Source organism: Sebastes umbrosus, chromosome 10, assembly GCF_015220745.1.
Source record: "Sebastes umbrosus isolate fSebUmb1 chromosome 10, fSebUmb1.pri, whole genome shotgun sequence".
Taxonomy (NCBI): Eukaryota; Metazoa; Chordata; class Actinopteri; order Perciformes; family Sebastidae; genus Sebastes; species Sebastes umbrosus.
Genome location: NC_051278.1, coordinates 29,948,890 through 29,969,214, shown reverse-complemented (window position 1 = coordinate 29,969,214; position 20,325 = coordinate 29,948,890).

Below are 20,325 nucleotides of genomic sequence, written 5' to 3'. Positions count from 1 at the left end.
ATATAAAAGTAATTGTAACTTGGCTATGATATGCACAACATTTCCCTCTGTAATGCAGTGGAGTAGAAGTAGAAAGTAGCATTAATTGTGCACCACTGACCTGCTGCCACTGTGACCTGAATATGAAAATAAAATAAATCAAACCCTACTGGTGACAGCTGAAAAACGTCTGCAGGAAACAGCAAAGCATTCTGGGATCATGTATGATGGCGCTATAGGCTGTACTTTGTGTTTAAATGAGCAGATTAATCCTGACTTTACAGATGTAATCCAGGAACGTAAACCTCATCCACTTCTACAGGGTCACTGACGGAGGCAGTGATTGGTCTCTGAGCATGAGATTTACACCTAGACGAGAAGAGCGTGTAGCGGTGTGTGTGTGTGTGTGTTAGGGCTGCCAAAGTTAACGTGATAATAACGCGTTAACGCTAATTTGTTTTAATGCCACTCATGTCTTTGATGCATTAACATAACTTGGGTACTTAGCATAACTTTAGGTTGTAGCCAGCTCAGTTTTCAAGCTAGAGTGAAGATATCATATGAAACTAGAAAAACCTAAAGAATTCATTGGTACCAACCATGTCATACTGAATAACGCTCCAAACTTACGCTAAATTTTGGGAAAAACTCTCATGGCCATTTTCAAAGGGGTCCCTTGACCTCTGACCTCCAGATATGTGAATGTAAATGTGTTCTATGGGTACCCACGAGTCTCCCCTTTACAGACATGCCCACTTTATGATAATCACATGCAGTTTGGGGCAAGTCATAGTCAAGTCAGCACACTGACACACTGACAGCTGTTGTTGCCTGTTGGGCTGCAGTTTGCCATGTTATGATTTGAGCATATTGTTTTATGCTAAATGTAGTACCTGTGAGGGTTTCTGGACAATATTTGTGATTGTTTTGTGTTGTTAATTGATTTCCAATAATAAATATATACATACATTTGCATAAAGCAGCATATTTGCCCACTCCCATGTTGATAAGAGTATTACATTTCTCTTTAAGGTACGTTTTGAACAGATAAAGAATGTGTGATTAATTTGCGATTAATCGCGATTAAATATTTCAATCAATTGACAGCCCCAGTGTGTGTGTGTGTGCTGCTTTTCCTCCTGTTAAACTTTCACCTCACCAAAATAATAACACATACACACATTTACACATAAATACGTTGCTATGACAGCGACAGCTCGATAAACTTCTTGTTACAACTGAAAACAGTTTTTCATTACTGAACGAACTTTCACTCTTTATGTTTTTGTTCTGTTTCGGCTTTTGGGGACTTTTTAAAATATATGTATTAGTTGTGTAATCGATTGTAATATATTCTCGTCAACACTGAAAGACACGTAACACCACAAACTCATCATCATCGAGTTGAATCACCTCTGACAGTCTCAACAATATGAGCCCCAACAAACATATATGGTGTGCACTTTTTAGACTCCACCTATAACACAGAAAGATCCTCTAACCAGCAGACAAGTCCAGCAGGGACTCTACTGCCCTCTGATGGATCACACACACACTGGGACACATTTACACACATAGATCAGTCTGTAAAACAAAGATTCATATTTGTATACCTGCATTGGTGCCAAATTATGTTTTTCCAGGTGGGTAAATAAACAGGTAGAGAAACACAAATCTATAAAACCTAAAAAGTAACAAAGATCACAGTTTATCAGTCAAAACAATCACTTCATCACCAACTAAGAACTGATAACCAAACTACCACCAACCAACGTAAAATCAATACCACAGAAAATAAAGATTAAATGGCCACACACACACACATAGGCTCACCACATACATATGCTGGGTTCAGTATATAAACAAATAGTAAGTAAGTAAACAAATTACAAATCAATGTGATTGATCCAAGATGAAACAATAAGTCGATTAATCTGCAAAGAATGTAAAAAGAAAATAGCTGGTTTTAGCTTCTGAAATGTGAAGATTTGCAGGTTTTCTATGTCTTCTACAGTGTGATTTTTAAACTGAATATCTTTGGGTTCGTGGCTACTGGGTAGGCAAATATTTGAACATGTCTGGAAACATGTATTGGGTTTTTTATGGACTGAACAATAACAATTAGTCAATTATTGGAGCAAATACAGTAATTTTTCACATGAACTGATAACGGAAATTATCGTTAGTTGCAGCCCTACAGTACAACTGACCATGGAGATGATTCAAACCGTTACATAAAGCGACATTATACTGTATTTTAATTCACCACAGACTGACTGCTGTGTCTGTTTTACATGTTATCACTGTAAAAATGTGACCTTTTTTTTGACTGGTTTGGTTAATATCAGACCAGGACCAGTGTTACTGGTCCGGTCTCCATTCGAAAGTTATTGCATGCTTGTTTAAACGGGCACTAGATTTTACATCTGGAGCTCAGTTTACATCTCATGATGAGCCTGGAGGAGCTTCCCAAAGTCCTATCAGTCTGTTAAAAGTAGGGCTGTCAATCGATTAAAATATTTAATCGCCATTAATGGCATGATTGTCCATAGTAGTCCATAGTTAATCATGATTAATCGCAAATGAATCCCCCTTTTTTATCTGTTCAAAATGTACCTTAAGGGAGATTTGTCAAGTATTTGCAAGCATAAAGCAAGCATATTTGCCCACTCCCATGTTGATAAGAGTATTAAATATGTATGCTATGTATACTAAATATTAGGGATGCACCGATACCAATACCAAAATTAGGTATCGGGTCCGATACTGTGCTCATGTACTCGTACTCGTACTCGCAAAACAGCTCAGATACAAATTTACGGTGATGCGCCCGACCCCGTATGGCCGGGATCCCACCTCAGCCGGCGCGCGCCGACCCTCACTTTCATTGGGTTTTGCTTGCATCCTCTGACTCGTGGGTGCGTTGGACTCCTTGGTCCGCATTTAAAGACAGGTCGGATGGGTTGCCGACATCGCCGCAGACCCCTGGCGCCTTTTACGTGGGCCGAGCCCCGATCTGGCGGCACGACGCGGCTTGGGTGCACTGAGGACAGTCCGGCCCGGTCGACAGTCGCACCGGGAGCAGGGGGCCGTCCGAGGCAGGGAGAGAGTGCACAGCGAGCCCTTTGTCCACGGTGCGGCGAGGTCCGGGCGGGGAGCGCTGTAAAGCTTCGGCTGCGAGCCACCGGCGCACCGCCTCGTATGCAGGACTCCCCAGCCTGCCGTGTTTCGCTCACACCTTCCAGCCGGCTGTTAATGAGGGTTTTTTGGCACAGAATAGTACTCATACCGGTACTCGGTATCGGCGAGTACCCAAATGTAAGTACTTGTACTTGTACTTGGTCTGAAAAAAAGTGGTATCGGTGCATCCCTACTATACTATATACTGTATATACGAATAGATATGACTTGCCCAAAACTGCATGGGATTTTCATAAAGTGGGCATGTCTGTAAAGGGGAGACTCGTGGGGTCAGAGGTCAAGGGATCCCTTTGAAAATGGCCATAGCAGTTTTTCCATGTCCAAATTTTGCATAACTTTGGAGCGTTATTTAGCCTCCTTTGCAACATGCTAGTATGACGTGACCAATGGGTTTCTTAGGTTCTTTCTAGTTTCATAGGATGCCAACATCTTCACTCTAGCTTTAAAACTGAGCCCGCTACAACCTCAAAAGTTTGAATGGCGGCCAGGCCCGTTGGTGGCCCGTCGGATTTTTTAAATTTTAAAATTGCATTAATGTATTAAAGAAATTTGTGGCGTTAACATTTTTTTTTGTTAACGCGTTATTATCGCGTTAACTTAGACAGCCCTAGTTACAAGGTGACAGGGAGGGTCTAATGAAGATAGTTGAATTATGGGGAATGTAGGATCCAGTGTTTTGTTTTATTTTTTTAGCTTTATCTCCACTAGAAACTACAAGTCAGGACATCTGGCCCTCTGTTGCTTCGATTTTGACCATTGTGTTTTTAATCTCCTACTACAGTAAACCACTGGAGTGTCCCTTTAAATGGCATGCTGAGGGGTGTCGTTGAACCTTGTAGGGGAAGGAAGTTAAATAAAGGCCTGGGGACGGGTATAGTTTACTGCTCAAACTCTGCTTTGACATCCAAGCCCATTCCTCTATTTTCCTCCATTGATAGGATGTAGTATATTTTCTTGTAATCCGCGCTGCTTTATTCCTGTACATATTCATACGTGTCTATACACACAAACACGCACACACACACACACACACACACACAGTCAAATCAGGACAGACCTACAGCACTTAATAGCTCACTGGTCAAACCTGGAGGGTCGCTGTGTACACAAAGTTAATCTCAATATTCCCATTCAGGTTAATCCCATCAGCGAGGCCGGGGGGAAGGAGAGAGGTGATGAGTTTACACACACACACACACACGCACACCTACACTTACTTACGGTGTGTGTGTGTAACTGTAACCTTCTAACTTTTTGAGTTCACTTGTAAGTGTGCCATATACTGTACATAAACCATCACAGTAAAATGCAGTGGTGGAATGTACGCAAGTACTGTACTTAAGTACAAATCTGAGGTACTTGTACTGTAGTATTTTTTTTCATGCTATGAAAGCAGAGTTTAAATTAAACTGCCAAACAGTTTATACAAGTACAGAAAATTAGTTGGAAACTATTTTGATCATTTAAGTCCAACAATAAAATCCTGCTTTTACATTAAAGCTGAAGTAGGCGAGATTGGAGCAAATATGATATAAAAAAACGGTCACTCTATCCTGACAGTAATACATGAAACAGGTAACCTGAAAAAAATCATGTGCCTCTGTGTCCTCCGGTGCTCCTAACGGCATCTACAAGATTTCACAGACCGGAGGAAAACAAGCAGTAAGAGCTGATCTGATCTGACATTTCTGTTTCTGTTTAGATTAAACAAACTAGATACAACTTGTCAATTAATTAACTTTAGAGGTGTTTAAAGCTGAAGTAGGCGAGATTGGAACAAATATGATCTGAGGTCTGCTGTCCATCTGCTGTCTATGAGAGCCGGCTGTCAGTCACTCGCGAACTCCGACCAAACGGTCAAACTAGGCAGCACTGATCAAATATGAATCAATATTCTGTTACCTTAATGCCTATTTCTCTCCTCAAATGTTCTCAGAATCATCTTGTAGTGCACGGTTTAGCTGTAAAATGAGAAAATTTGTGACGCCGCCACCATTGTGAAATCTGATGAAGGAGCGCCAAGTTCCGGTCACATGACCAGAGCACAGCCAATAGGAACGCTCTCTCTCTCTGAAATGACCTGTGATTGGTCAAAGTCTCCCGTCACGGGCTAGATTTTTTTTAAAGCCAGAAAACAGAGCCATGAGGAGGAGCAGAAGTTTAGTTATCTCTCAGAACACTTGAATTACAATATGCTGAAAGGTTATTATGGAATTTTTTCCCAATGATGCCAAAAACTTTCCGCCTGTTTAAGAAGAGGATCCGAATACTTCCTCCACCATTGGTAAAATGCCTGATGTTAAAGTGATCCTGCTCTTGTATGTTCAGTATGTTCCAAAGAGTCAGATTCTCAACGACTGACAAACGAGTCACATTTGTTGTCCCGTCATCTTACCTCCGTCTGAGCAGCGTCTCAAAATACACATCTGTCCTTTCTCGTGCTGATCTTGAGAGGGTCATACTCACTTTCCTATCTTCACGTCTACGTTATGCAATTTGTTGTGATCCTAAATCATGGGTCAGGACTAGAGGAGACTGGACTGATGGATGGTCAGCTCTGGTTCTCCTGAAGATCTGAGGCTGCTTTTAAATCACTTCTCAAAACCTTTGCACCTTCTAAACCTTGAAGGAATACTACTAATGTACCCTTAATTGGTTTCAATCTGTTTTATTTATGAATTTCTTTATTTGTGTATTTGTATCTTATTTTTTTGTAGTGAATTTTGTAATACAGTCAAAAAATGTTTTCATTTAGATTTTCCCATTTAAAGCATCTTGTAATTTTCAAAGCTGTATAAATAAAGTTCATGCAGCATGTGTGATATATTATAGAGTACGACAAAACGCAATTTTATTTAATAGAATATGATGCAATAAGGGCACACAAACAGATCCCCTGCAACTTTGAGATACAAATTTGAGTTCCCAAAGAAAAGCAAACTGTCTACTGTATCTTCAGATTTAATAGTCATGTTTTCCTTTCTAAGATCTGTCTGGAGCTGTCTTATTTTTCTCCACTGTAAGTACCGCCTCCACTTTCTTGTGCATTGCGTTGTGGAACAACAGTGCACATCAACAGCAGACTCAAAGATCAAGCATTTTTAGTGTGCATACTGACCTGAGCCTGCTTAGCACTATTGTGCAGTGTGAACTTGTGTCTTACCTCAGAGTTGAATCTGCGTCTTCGTTCTCTGGTCTTGACCTGTTTTCCGTTTCCTGTTGGACAGCCAATCAGAGTGAAGCTCCCGGCAGCTGGGTCTGCCGGTGCCGCTCGGTCCCATCAGACGATTCGGTGGCCACGTTTCCTCCGGCGTGCTGCTGCTGCTCCATCACGGTGCTCTGAAGACACACAGCAAGGAAGTCCAAACACAGACACCCTGCCCTGTCGCACACACACACACACACACACACAGAAAGAAAGAAAGAGGCCCAGGGATGTCTGAGTGCTTCAGCATGGAGAGGAATGTCTTAATGACTGTCAGCCAGATTTCGGCTCATTATGGATAAAACATGTGTGTGTAACTTAGAGAAACACTTTGTATGTGTATAAAAGTTGTCAGAAGTGTATTTCTAAAGGACATTAATGAGGTGTTAAATCCTGTTAGCAGGCTGCAGCGTCCACTCCAGCCACAATATCAACGCGTTGAACAGAACAAACAATATGTTAGATCTTTTCTTAGAGTCTAAACATCTGTCCTGAGGGTGGTGCTAGAGGAAAGATTATGAGGTCATTAAAATCTAGAGGGTTCATCCTATGAGGAGCAGGAATCATTTTATGATGATGTGATCAAGTTATTGTTAGGGCTGTCAAAGTGAATGCGATAATAACGCGTTAACGCAAATTTGTTGCAACGCCACTAATTTCTTTAACTTGTTAACGTAATCGATCTTTCGGAGGCTGTAGCTAGAGTGAAGATACTGGTATCATATTAAACTACAAAACCTAAGGAATCCATGTCACACAAGCCTGTCGGGGTCCCTTGACCTCTGACCTCAAGATATGTGAATGAAAATGGGTTCTAGGGGTAACCACGAGTCTCCCCTTTACAGACATGCCCACTTTATGATAATCACATGCAGTTTGGGACAAGTCATAGTCAAGTCAGCACACTGACACACTGACAGCTGTTGTTGCCTGTTGGGCTGCAGTTTACCATGTTATGATTTGAGCATATTTATTATGCTAAATGCAGTACCTGTGAGGGTTTCTCGACAATTATTGTCACTGTTTTGTGTCATTGATTGATTTCCAATAATAAATATAGATACATTTGCATAAAGCAAACATATTTGCCAGCTCCCATCTTGATAAGAGTATTAAATACTTGATAAATCTCCTTTTAAGGTTCATTTTGAACAGATATATTCATTATGATTAATTCATTTAACCATCCAATTATATTTTTTCGTAATTTTTTCTCCCATCATTTGTCTTTAAAGTTGTTTTAAAACATGCCAGAAGCAGAAGTTTGGTGGAGAAATACAAACTTCATCTAATCGTATTTTTTTTTATTATAATTATTATTATATTTATCAATTGAAATAGCCAAATCTGAAAGCTACTAGTCTAAAGTCAGCATCATCCTTAAAGGAAATATAATTTGTGTGAAACTGTAGAATGACACAATACAGAACACTCGATCTTGGTGTTATCAGTTGTAGCTACTGCTGTGACTTTGAGTTAAATGTTTTACATGAGTTACAAGAGATTTGTCTGATGTTATACATAACAACAAAGCACTGGAGCTCACTGCATTCATCATCAATTCTATTTTTTCCACACATACATTTGTGAATATTTAATATATATCAGGGGTCTCCAACCTTTTTTCCTCCGAGAGCTCCTCATATTTTATATTATTAGTAACATTTATTCACATCGCTCAGCTCCACTTAAACCAGCTGAATGAGCTTCTTTTGTGTGAACATTTAGAAAATTTTGATATCCAACACTCACATTATGACATCATCAACATCTTAAATTCAGCAGCATGTGCATGTTTGTTTTCTGTATGCATTTCTTTACATTTTCAATGTGTCAAGCTCACACTATTACATTCACATCCGATTAATGTCATAGAAAACAAAACAATGTTGTTACTTACTTTACTTGTCCTTATTTTCTGTCCGTCCACATATCACTGCATCATATCACATCACTTCCCTTCACATTCCCTTCATCATCTGTAGTTCACCTTGCCTTTCCTTGGCCTGGCTATGTTCTGCGGTCATTGTCAAATCTGGTGTGTGCTTGCTACCCTGCTAAAATCTCCTAATGTTACGGCGTCACTGATATAACCGATCTTGGCAGCAGCATAGCTCGTTTAATTGACAGCTGATTGGGAAATAATCAGTTTGTGTCAGAAGGGGGCGGGATGTCTGTGAATTGGATTGGATAGAAATTTAGGTTACCAAGTGACTTTGGCTTCATCAAATTTGTTTACATTTTCTTTGAACCTTGAACGACTCAGAAACAGGTCGCGAGCTATTGTTTGCGAGCTGGTCGCGAGCGAGCGACATGTTGGAGACCCCTGCTCATATGGTGTAATATTTAGGGCGGCACGGTGGTGCAGTGGTTAGCAACTTCACCTCACAGTAAGAGAGTCTGCAGGTTTGAATCCGGCTCATGGCCCTTCTGTGTGGAGTTTGCATGTTAGCGTGGATCTTCTCCGGGTTCTCCGGCTTCCTCCCACAGTCCAAACACATGTTACGGCCGTATGTGTTTCCTCTGCTGTTGTCCCTTTTCCCTCTTCAGTATCTTTGCCCAGGTGTGCTGCACTGATCAACAAGCTGGCCAGGTGTGCTGCATTTGCTAAACAAGGTTGGGAAGGAGGTGCTTAGAAGCTCTTTTGTTCATATGTCTTTGTTACTAAATCTTATGGATTTTGAGAGTTTTAAAGGTGTCTTTTGTGGTTGGTTTGGGTCAGTGTTGGAGTGTTGTTCGCCCCAATAGGGCTGTCCAAGGGTGGGGCGTAACACAAGTTAGGTGCATTGTTGACTCTAAATGTCCCATAGGTGTGAATGTGAACGTGGATAGTTGTCAGTCAGCCCTGTGATAGTCTGGCGACTTGTCCAGGGTGTACCCCGCCTTTTACCAATTTCCCGTGACCTGAAATGGGATAAGGGGTTACGGGTAATGAATGAATGCAATCTTTATGGATCGGAATAAAATTCTTAATAGGCTATATTATATATGAGTGAGCCAAATTATAAATCAAGCAATACAAATACGAAGTAATTCAAATTGAATTGACACGATTGCTGTTTACAGTGACTGTTGTACATAGAGATTAGTTAATGTGCGTAAGCAACAGTAAACATTTAAGTGTATTTGTACTTTAGAAAATATGGATCTGAGACAGAGTAACTCATGTAGTACAGTATGAGTATGTGTGTGTTTGTGTGTGTGTGTGTGTGTGTGTGTGTGTGTGTGTTGTGTAGGTGTTGGGACAGAGGGGGCGCCGTCATTGCCGCCCCTGGCCCGGCGAGGGAGACAGTTTGGCGGGCAGCCAGGACGGACCGGGGCCCTGAGATGTCCCTGTGAGTGACCTGGAGACCTGCTTGTCGCTCCACATGAGCATCAAATACACACGCACACACACACACACACACAGCAACCAATGGGGTTAGTCAAGGGTGTCTGCGTTTGTGCAGCTGGCTGAGTGTCTATGAGCAGTTATAAATGTGGGGGAGGTCGGGGGGGGGGTTGCAGTTGAAGGTAAAAGAGGCACTTTGGGGATAAACGTCTTATTGTTTCTCTCTGTCATGGCTCCCTCTCTTGGATCAATCACAGATCTACAAGCAGGTGGAGTTTTTTTGTCTGGACCGCAGAGGGCCAGCCCTACAAACGCAAAAGTCTGTCACTGAGTGAGGGGGTTTCCTCATTGGCCTCTTTCAAAATGAAAAGGCAGGAACACTCCTTTATGCAAATGAGACCATCCAGCGCAACGCGTTCGGCTCATGAAACTTAGACCAAGCTGTGAAACTAAGCCATGTAGTTCTAAAATGAAAGGAGATTCAGCAGTGGCATCGCCTATTTCTCGCTTAAAATGTTTTCAGAAGTAGATTTTGGTGGATAGTTTAAACGGAAAATTTGTGAGCATGCCGCCATGTCGTTTCCTGTTTGAAACGGTGAGCAGGAAACGAGGGACCAATCAGGTGCATTCCATGAGAGGGTACGTCACCGCTTGAATGGCGAGGTGAGTGGATAGAAGCAAAGAGACCAAACTCCAGTGTGATTTTGGACAGAGAATGCATATTATATTTATAATATTTTATTGATTAACACCGGCCATTTTGGTAGTACATGACAATAGAAGATAAATAATTTTGTTTTACTTTTCTACGGCACTGTTTAGGCAGTCGCTTTCAGTCCAAAATGGCGGAATCGTAGCTTTGCTTGTGGGCGCTGATGTTGCAATGGAATGACCAATTCATTTTAATTTCTTGGCATTATACATTCTTTGGTGGAGCAGCGTGTCCCGTATTGTCCTCGCCGGACCTGGTGGACATGTAGCGCTGGGTTTAACATTATAGACATGACCACTGACTATTTGTGTAACAATTTAGCCACAAATTCACAGACTGACCGTACACGGTCCAGACATATACTCGGTTTTGACCGAGTCTTGTTTACTTTTGGGATGTGTTGGCTAAATCTCCATTAATATTAATAATAATAGTAATAATAATAACTTCAGTAAGAGTTTGTTGTTCAGCATGTACTATACGAAAACAGACAAGGGACGTTAACCAGGCAGGACCAAATCGCCCCAACCCGCATCCTCAGAGGGACATTTATGGACACACAAAATGACGAAGCCAAGTCGCTCAATGCTCGCCTACAGAGTCCTACCGTCAACACAATTCAGTCGGCAGAATCCCTTTTGGTCTTCAAAAATCGCTTCAGACCCAAAAGAAGAAAAACAATAAAATAAAAGTCTGAGTCTTACTTCATGCACCAGAGACCAGGCTTCATTCTGCCCGCCTCAGCTGCATCCACGCTCCCCCTCCTGCTCATTTTTTGGATTAGCCGGAGACGTCACTGCCAAGATGGCGACAGCCGGAGTCGCTGGGAGCCGCCCACTTTGACCTTTATTTTTGCTCTTCAAAAACGTATCGGTGACATCACGGAGACTATGTCCATATTTTATGATTTATCATGACATTCCTGTAACATTGTCGACTCACGATGGACAGTTTAAAAGAAAAGCATCAAAATCAATGCAGTAGAGCCAGAGATATTGTCTTATTCGCCTACATTACCCACAATGCAACTCGACCGCCTACGGTTCGTTTGGAGATCAAGGTGTGTTGTGCTAGTAGTGGCTAATGTCTCTAGTCTGCAGCAGAGATGAGCAGTGGGCTCCAGAGGTCTGTTAAGATCATTTCTTTCTAACTCAACACCTCCAGATTTTTTTACTTTTCAAACTTCAACCAACACAGACTCTAGTGACATCACTTGAGGACGTTTATCTGACTTTACAGGGCTCTCTCTGGAGATACTAAAGGCTTTATGTTACTTTTAAAAACAGATGAACTCCACAACACCTGGAGACACACTGTGATGTCTTTAACAACTGGATTTTAATCCGTTTCTGATGGGTCTTGGATGCATCTGCAGACTCTGTCTGAGTTAGTCGTCTCTCACCTGAGACCACTTTGAGACCATTCAGTTGATGGAAGTCCTTCGTTGTAATAATCTCTCTCTGTTCCCAGCTTAAAAAATAATTCAACATTGTGGGAAAGATACATATTTGCTTTCTATGTAACAAGCAATCTGTTTTGTATGCATCATTATTTTGCCTCCAACTTTTCCCAAACAGGCGGCCCAACCTTCAAACCAACAATATTCAGGTCACATGTTCGCTTCTCTGACCTCTAGGCCTTGTTTACCTCTTCTCTCCAATCCCCTTACTCACACACACACACACACACACACACACACACACACACACACACGCACACACACACCATCCCCCTCTCAGCCCTATGGCAGTTTGCTGTTGTATGGAAACACAGCTAACCCTGCTGCCCTTTGAGTGTTCCTGCTAAACCAACCAACCAACCCATCTGTCCATCCATCCATCCACAGTCGCGATGCATCACCTATTGTTGATGGGAAAGATGTATGCCAACACACACACGCACACGCACACGCACACGCACACACACACCAGAGTTACCATGCAGACATTTGCGGCACATTGGAAAATCAAACCGTTATTGACTTTCACTTGACTACAGTGCCTCAACAAACTCCACTGTTTCCAGTCGTGTTTCCAAAATAAAGAAAGATGTGCTATTTTTTTTCTACCATGCTGCATTGCAATACAATCCAACAGTTAATCACAGCCCCACCTGAAACAGAGCAATGCATCACACTCAAAATTCAAATACAACTCAGTGATGGACATTTTCATTTAAAAACACACTTTAAATAACAAGTCATTTAATCACTGTATCAACCTATCACACTTAAAAAAAAAAAAAAAACGTCCTGTAAGAATTAATAAATGCAGTTTATAGCAGGATTCCATGCAGAATTGTAACCTTGAATGTACCTCAGATCAATCATTTTTTGACAGAGGACTGAAATGTGTCCATAGCACTGAGTATAGAAAGCTGTCATCTACTAAAAGTTGGCATCAAATACCATTCTATTTGATTTAAAGTGAATCTTGCTTTATGCAAAAATAGAAAGAAACCTACAATTTTTTAGGTCATTGTGTTTATGAGTGTCAAAATTGTATTGTTGGGAGACAAATGTTATAATAATGCTATTGACGGTGAATGTATGAACTAATAATTAAACAAAAAAAAGCAGAAATTGTAGAAGTAACTGCTGGATCAAATAGGCTACTGGAGTCAGTGTTCAAAAAGCCAAACAGTTTTAAAAACACACACACGCAGGCACGCACGCACACGCACACACACACACACACACACACACACACACACACACACTCTCTCTCTCTCTCCTTCTCTCTATGCATTGTTAATGGGAGTGAAGCACTCTGTGTTTGACTGTGGGTGAGCGAGGAGGCGGCGATACGTCAAACAGCATCAACATCAAACTAAGCCAAGTTCAAGTTCAGCTCGACGGCGCCGCCCTGCTGCTGCAGTAGGAACACTGCACCTCATCATCATCATCATCATCATCATCATCATCACCATATCTGACCTGAGGCTGACCTTAGACCCAGTCTGTGACCTATGACTTCTGACACAGAAGACCTAGTTACCGCTGTTTGTCTGAATAATTCACTGACAGCAGAGAGAAAGATTTTTTTAAGACATTTTCTTCATCTGCTGCACTTTGTTGTTGAACACTTGGAATGAAACTGAGGTTTGCAAAAATTTGGTGCAGTTGTAATATAAAGACAATTAGTCGATACACGGTGCACGAATGAACGTGTAGTTTGTGTTGGAGTCTGAGTCTGAACAGCGTAGCCACACGCGAGCACACATGGGACACTGACCCGGATTGATTTATACGTGTAGCAAGTTACAAACAGTCCCTTTTAAGTAAAAGTACAAAAGTTTTAGCATCAAAATATACTTAAAGTACCAAGAGTAAAAGTACTCATTATGTAAAATGGCCCATTTCAGAATAATATATATCATATCACTGAATATTGACGCATTAATGTGTTCATCACTTTTTTAATGTTGCAGCTGGTAAAGGAGGAGCTCATTTTGATTACTGCTGGGTATTCTATAATAATACATGAAAATGTATTAGTTGTGCAGAGGCTAAGCCAAGCTTTAAGCCACTGAGGTGTTGCCCCGGGCTCACCTGAATGACGCTGTGACGGAGTAGCCATCACTGACTGTGGGTAGCGCACACACGTAACCCCAGGCCGCACACACCAATTGTTCTCCGCTGAGTCGCTGGCTGCAGGCAGCGTGCATACACACACACACACACACACACACACACACACACACGCCAAACACTTCTCCGCTCCCTTCCTGATTCACTCAGAAGTTTAAACACATCGCGACATATATCCCTCTCCCCTAAACTGTTTGTCAGTAGTGCGACCAAGGGTGCACACTTGATTGCTCTGCTGTTTCCTGTGCGCATACATTCACCCAAACATTATTCTCACTCAGCAGTCGATGAAACGCTGCCTGTCCATCCTGTCATCGTGTCCCATTCATGAGTTTGACTGGCTAAACAGGGGCGTAACAAGTTTCCCCGTTAAAAAGAAGTGTTCTTGCTCGTTTTTTAGTGTCATGTCATCAGCATAAATATGTTTATTATTTTTCATTGTGATTTTGTAGCAAATTAACTTGTTTTGGATGGGGGGGATGTTTAGACAGAGGTGTAGAATTTATAGGTAAAATACGCCCTATGATTAGTATGTGTGCACATATATCACTTAAATTATTCAATATAATTATACTAAACCTTAAAATTTCCAGAATACCATAATTTTACATGCTGCTTGGTTTCGCGCAACGCACTCCTCTCTCTATCTCTCCTCCTCTCCCTTCTGCTCTGTACCTGTAGACCGTCAGCACGCCGCGCACCCCTGCCCCTCCCTGCTTGATAGTATGATCCTTGTCTGTCATCACCTGATTGGTCACATAGACGTCATTAACACAACATTCAGTCACAGTCAGTGCACGGAGTGCCCGTGGCGCGGAGAAGATCATCCTATCATTCTGCCTTGAATTAATTAAAAAAAAAAAAAGCTCCCATTGTTCACTTAAAAGAGCCGGCTCGTTCTTGACCGACGCATCATTAGTTTGGTTACAGAGAAGGTGACATTCGGTTAACTCACAGATTGCATTTTGGATTGTTTTTTTTTTTGCCTGTTTCTGACTGGAAAAGTATGGAGTTATTGAGGAACTCAATTTTCAGTGCTATTTGATGTTTTTGTACATAGCTGATATTCTATTTTTTCCCCTTTTGTAAATATTTGCACTGCTTGCACTTTGGGAGGCCGGCATTATAAAAGGAACCAATACAGCGTTTTTCGACTATGCCAGTGTTTTCACTTTGTACGGAGTTTTGAAGTAGAACCCCGCGACAGACGCGCTGAATAACGTTACCGTGTATAATCAAAGTCCGAAACACACTTTATGCTTGAACACTCCGTTTGTTTAATTTCCATGAAGCTTATCCATTAACTCGGTTACACGTTCACTCTAATAGAAAGAAACAAACTATATACAAGTAACGACTGCAGCAACAAGCTGCCTCACCGGCCCCAAACACTACCCCGCTGGTGGATTGAAACTCCATTCAACTCCAGCCGGCAAAAGAACTCCATGAATCTGCTCCTGATTCGATGCAGCAAGAGCCTCTCTCAGTTCTCTTTTCGCTCCGACGAAGTAAGTTCCATTGTCTGACTTGATGTAAACATCCTGCCCTCTCCTGCTGATGAACTGACGTAACGCATTTATGCATGCGTCAGTCTCCAGCGAGTTTGCCACCTCCAAATGAACTGCTCTACTCGTCGAGCAGGTAAATATCACTCCGTACCGTTTGCAGGTTGTCTGGCGTCATGGCATCATCCCATCCACAGCTTCTCCTGCAGAGCTCTTCTTGCAGCAACTTGGCAGACAAAGTGACCGGTGCCAGAATACCGAAAGGATCGTACACTGAACTAGTTGTGGACAGCATGCCGCGTCTGGTTAGAGACTGCTGTTTCACTTCCATCTTGAACTTGAAGGAGTTTGACTCGACACACCAAATCAGACGTAAAGCTCTCTCCATAGGAAGATTATCTCCAGATCCAGCTCCTTTAGATCCTGCTGATCCATTTCTCCAAAATGAAACCACCTCTTTAACAGAGAGCAGTTAGATCTTTAATAATTTGTATGGCCTCCTTTTCTAAAGCCCAAGCTCATCAAGCAGTCATCCGCATAAAAGTTGTGCTTAACAGCTTGAACAGTCTCAGCAGAAAAGTCGAACTTGTTGTCGTCAGCAGTTTTCCTCAGCGCATAGCTAGCACAACTGGGAGATGAAACTGCTCCGAACAAATGTACAGTCATTCTGTAGTCCTTGAGCTCCCTATTGAAGTCTCCTTCTGGCCAAAAAAGAAAGCAAAGACAATCCCTTTCCGGCTGTGCAACCTTCACCTGATAGAACTTAGCCTGAATGTCACCCATGAATGCCACAGGCTCCTGCATGAATCAAGTGAGAACTCCAAGTAGTGAACTGGTGAGGTTAAAACCTTGCAATAGTTCGCCGTTTAATGATGTTCCTTAAAATGTGGCTCCACAATCAAACACCACACGTAGAGTACTTTTTCTGGGATGATAGACACTGTGGTGTGGAATGTACCACACTTTTCCACTTCTGCACTGCCACTGCTGCTGAGGTACTTGATCCGGATAATCTTTCAATAACCCCATTAAGGTATAGCTTGTGTATTCCTTGTGAAACTGTGGGTTATTCACAAACCATCCCGTAGTGTTGCAGAGTAGTTCATGAATTCCATACATCTGACATCTTCTCTAGACAACTCTTTGTCCTCTGAGGTCTTTTCGTTAAAGTTGTGGTTATACTGATTGTTCAGCATGAGCTCCAATTTCGGATACAGAAAATCTACTCGCCACGGCAGAAGGAAGCTCCATGTCAAGATTCCTGCCATTTCCATTTAAAGGACCATTGATGACCCATCCCAACACTGTTCTTATAGCGTATGGGCCATCTCCACAGCTGTTGACATGCGTTGGGGTTCCATCAACATGTCAACATTGGCCTTAACGCTGGGGATATGAATCTTTGACAAATAAGGCCACCTTTTTTCAGATTTGCAGCAGTAACAATGTTGTCTGCAGCGACTGGCATCTGCTTCTGTGTGAACATCTGGTAGAAGATGAAAGTTATTTCCCTCAAGACCAGCCACCTCCATCCCTGACAAGGAGTACAGATGTCACGATATCAGAAATCTAGTAGTCGATACCAATACCAGTGAATTTCCGATATTCTCCATACCCAATTCGATACCACAATAAAAATAAATAAATAAATAAAGAGTTCAGCTAAAATACCCAGGATCAAGGGTCCACGCTAAAAACAAGGGGTTTAAAAAGAAGTCCAATGCAGGCCATCTTCTTCTGTCGGGGGACCGCGTCCGTCACCGCTCCACTCTCCACTCTTTGGCCGAATACCTAACGAGACACAAGAACAGTGGCAGTGGGGTGCACAACAGCGCTACTTTAAACTCTTCTTTTTTCCCGTGCCAGAGTGTTACTAATACCAATGGGTACTTACGCGGCGAGGCAGAGCTCCTCACTCTGCCGCTGCTGTACCGTCGCATTGTAACATTCTGAACTCTGCTGCTGGCGTCCCACACTTCGCTGGTGTTTGCTTGTGTCTCCTCTGTGCCTGGTCCTCTCACGGCTGCTCACGGCTTCTCTCTGCTTTCCCGACTACTCAAATTCCCCTCGTTGGTCGCGGCTTCTCACGGATTCCCTCGGCTTTTCCGACTAGTCGACTTCTCTAACCTCGCTGCTTGCTCGTCCTTTTCTTTCTCCGGGCCAGCAGCGAGTAGTCCCTCCTTTGGCTGCTGATTGGTCACCCGTCGCCCAGTTATCCTGTCTCATTGGTTTACTGTCTGTCTGTCAACCGGTGGGGCGCTACACAGGTGAAGGTGATCAGCTTCATTAGATGGGTGTCAAGCAGAAGTAAAAACATAAAAACTCAAACTTAAAACCATACTTACTTGATCCAGAAGACTTTCTTTGACATCATCCTCAAGTGAAACAAAGCTGTCTTTAAATCTAAGGTCAAGGTAGGTGGCAGTGTTCAAAAGAAGGTCTAAGTCCTTGCGATCATAACGTTGCTTGAGATATTCATTGATTGAACCCTTCATCTCCCGAGCAGGTAGAGAGTCATTGTCTTCATCACTGAGACATGTGATTATCTTCCACATCAATGGTAAGACAGAGGAGAGGGTTGTGTGTTTCTCACCAATGAGTGCATCAGTGAAAGGACTCAGTGTTCCAAGGACTTCTTTCAGAGTTCTAAAGTGGTAATGTCAGTGTCTTTGGGCATCAGATGCCATTTTTTCTGTCCTCTGCCAGCACCGCACACACAGCTTGCTGATGCTCCAAAAACCTTACCACTATATCATATGAAGAATTCCAACGAGTGGGTTCATCATGTTTGAGCTCATGTTCTGGAAGTGAGAGGTCCGTCTTGTTTTTAGTCAAGTTGACGTGATCTGGTGAAGGTGGATATGGTTTTACGAAGCCTTGACAGTGCTGCAGATACCCTGTCAATATTGATTGCTTTGTTGACTGCAAGGTGCAGATTATGTCCAGAACATGGGATCCATGTGGAATCGTCTTTAAAGGCCTTCTGTTTGTTGGGGGCATTGTCTGCCATTTTTGAAATGTCTAACTTCTCTCTGAGATGCTGGGTTATGAGGTCTCTAGTTTCAGTATAGATTTTAGGGATCTCTGTATACATGAAATAATTTCTACTTGGTAGCTGATATCTTGGGTTGAGCTGCTCAAGCATTTGCTGAAATCCATGTTTTGCTACAGTGTAGACAGGAACTTGATCCATGCATATGAATTCAGCAACTTCCCTATCCAATTTCCTTGCTTCATGTGAGTTTTTGTCGTATTTCCGGTGCCTCTGAAAAGCGTCTGATATGGTTGACTATGTATGTGTTTGAATCAAATTTATTTGGGAAGGTGGTCCTCGGAAATGTTTTGACAATCACAAGTGTGCCTTCAGTTGCAAAAGGTTGAGAACCCCTCTGTTTGATGACTTCGCTCCTGCGCAACATCCTCCTCTGGCTGACACTGTGAAAGGAAAATGATGAGACTTTATTCCTCAGGTATAGCTCAATGACTGTAAGAAAACAGCAGAGGCTGTACACGCACACACGCACTCTCTGTATAAATATATACTCAGATTGCAAGCAGTAGTTTAAATTCACTGACATGGTGACAGACCATTAGACCGTTTAAATATTTATTTCAAATGTTAATGTTATATTTTGTTATTACACGGCGTTGTTGAATACTCGATTCTGATTGGTTAATCACAGTGTTCTACGGTCTGCTATTTCTTTATAGCGTTGCTATGTATAGCAGACCGTTGCTATGGGCGCAGTTCTGATGTCGGACTCTGGCAGACCATTTATGTGTCAAAGTATTGATTTATCAAGTAAGTAGCCGTGTAATAAGCAGGATAATGTACAGCTAGCGGGTCATTGTTGTGAAAGAATCCTAGACAGGGCGATGCTGCACCCCGACGCAAAGCGTCTCCCACTCACCGCCACCACACACTGTCTGTCGGACACTCGCTAAAGTTACGCCGCACTGACAGACCGTATGTGTGTGACAATGGCAAGCACGAAGCCACCGGCAACGCTAGAACTGCTAACTTAGCACAAACACACACACTTGGACAACCGCTATTGTTACGCTGGGGCAGACACACAGCTGACAACGTGCTAAACTAAACTAAATGTGCGAAGCAGAGTTACTGGGAAAGTGACTGCATGTCCGCGACACTACACGCAGCATCGTGGCTGCTACAGTAACATTCCCGGGCGGGTGAACTGGGGACTCAGTTGTCTGTTGTGCTCATACACCGCAGTTGCGCACCGCTGCATGCGAGGCACTAATCTTGTCGGTTAACGGTTACTAATGGGTTAACAAGGGTCGGTTATCAGTTCATTTTAGAGAGATACAGTAAGCACTGTTGTTGAACACGGGCAGCTGTAATTTCATTTTGCTTGTGCATGATGGTGACAACATCTCCAGATGGAATTTGATCCCTTTGTTGGTGATTTACATGTTGCTGATTACATTGATTTTCCCAAACAGCTGTTGATCCCGGCTGTAATACTTGTGATGTTTCAGAATGCTGTTGATAATGTATTTCAGCACATTGCTTTGATGCAGTAGAAATCTGCCTTTCAGTTTGTTTTGGTCTGATGTCCTCTTGCTGTGGTGCCATGGGGTTAAGAGTTTTGAACGGTGCCAGTTTCCTCTTTTCCCTTTCAAAGTAAGAGTTCAGGCCATCTGGCTGTGAATGAGAGGAACCTTTTCCATCTGAGGCCTGCAAAACTTCCAACTTAGCAGTAGATGCAGCTAGCTCTGTTTCTGTTCCTTTCTCCTCCTTATCTGGTGTTCCTGTTCCTCCAATGCATGCAGTTCCTT